This window comes from Piliocolobus tephrosceles, chromosome 8 (assembly GCF_002776525.5).
Source record: "Piliocolobus tephrosceles isolate RC106 chromosome 8, ASM277652v3, whole genome shotgun sequence".
In the NCBI taxonomy this organism is placed as follows: Eukaryota; Metazoa; Chordata; class Mammalia; order Primates; family Cercopithecidae; genus Piliocolobus; species Piliocolobus tephrosceles.
Window position 1 is genome coordinate 52,648,843 of NC_045441.1, and position 1,984 is coordinate 52,650,826.

Sequence of the window (1,984 nt, forward strand, 5' to 3'; positions counted from 1 at the left end):
TTACATACTTCTGTGTTGTTTGAATTAGTTCACAAACATATTCAATTAGTTTGAATATGTTACTTGAATCAATCAAAAATAATTGAATGAATGAAATAGTCCACTAAAATGAAATAATAAAGGTTTTTAAAAATAAATAAATAAATAGAAAAACAAGCAGACAGGTGATATTCACCATGAAGGCTAATGCTGAGTGATCCAGGAAAGGATGAGAAAGTGTGGCTGCTGGGAGCTCTGAATAGCAAAGTCCCTATCAAGTCAATTAACTCACTTCAGGAGGTCTTCTTAGTCTCACTCTTCACTGTCAGACCAAGAATGCCCAAAGGGAAAGCAGTAGCTTCGGGGTAAGTGCCCACTCCTCCACAGCACTGGGGCAACTCTACTGAGCTACAGAGCTAGAATTCCCAGGGGAAAGCTGGGTTCCTCTGACATCTACACTGTTGAAGGAAACAGTGAGTTGGCCTCCAGGCGTGTTCTGTAGTGGACTGTAGGTTTTCCTGAGATGTTCTCTGAGAGACTCAGAGAAGAAGAAAGAAAGAAAGAGCAAAAGGCTGGACAAGAGATACTGTAAAGATCGGAGATGAGAAAGCCAAGGTGTGGATTCAGAATTATGTTTCAACATGAAATCAAAGGTATTGTAAAAAATAAAGACAGTTCTACCCCAGAAGAACATGGGAGACTATGAATGTGAATTGTAAGAGAAGTGTATTTAAGAAATTCGCTGAAAGAGAGATGCTAAATATTCCTAAGTTATGTTTTAGGACAAGATTGGCAACTCATAGCTTTGTAATTTAGAACAAGAGGCTGGAGGAGCTAAACTTTTTTTAAAATGTATTTTTTCCTAGTTATAAAACTTGACAAACATGTTGCAAATTTGGAACTATGAAAGATTTCAGTGAAGAAATACTTCCCAGAGTACGTATACTGCCCGGAGATAATTACTGTGCACACTTCAGTGTATATTCTTCCAGCCTTTCATTTCTACAGATACATACATATTTTTATAAAAATCAGAACCATACACTATTTTCTGTCTTACAGCCGGCTTTTCCCCACTTAATAGTCTATCATGGAAATGTTTCCATTCTATTCAATTTTTCACAATGTGAGTTTTAATAGCTATAGCATATTCCCTGGTATGGGTATACTGTACTAAAATTATCTACTAGTCCACAATTACTGGATATTTATGTGGCTTCTCTTTTTATGGACTTACAAAAACATTAATCTTTATGCATGCCTCTCATTGCTTTTGAGATTTCCTAGGTGAAAGAGATAGGAACAAGTTTGTGGTTCTCCATAACCATTGCCCAACTATACTCCAGAAAAGAATCAACAAATACTCCCACCAGCAGGCTAAGAAAGTGCTTTTCCTTCCATCCTTCCACCCTAGTCAAAGGGGGTATTAGCATTTGAAGGAGGAGATGAAAAGGAGGAATTTAAAAGGTAGAAAATGAAATATCTACTATAAATGGTAATGTCTTTGTTTACTTGTGAAGAACACTTTTCCACATGCCTGTCATTAGATGGATTTTTCACATATCCTCTTGCACTATGAGTCTATGATTGAGACAGAGCCAAATATATACATTCATTTTCTTTTCTTATAAATCTTCATTTATTTAAATAATAGTTTGGTGGATGGTTAAACCATGATATTCTTCTATGTCCTGGTCACACACAAAAATTGCCAGGACTCTCCCTTATTTTTCCCCTGAGACCAGACTCACATCTTTAATAGAAGACTTATAGATAAAGAAAACAGGATGAAGCCTTATGTTTATTCTTGCTATCATTAGGTACTAGAATAACAGTTTGATTTATACATTTGAGCTACATTATAGCATTCCAAATGCCAATATTGGAATCATAAAAAAGCAGCTGTTCTTTTCAGCTATTTATTCTCTTATTAGCAAGGTTGCCTGATTTTTATTCTAAAACTGTATTTATTTTATTCCACTTTTATTGCCAATGTAAATTAAAC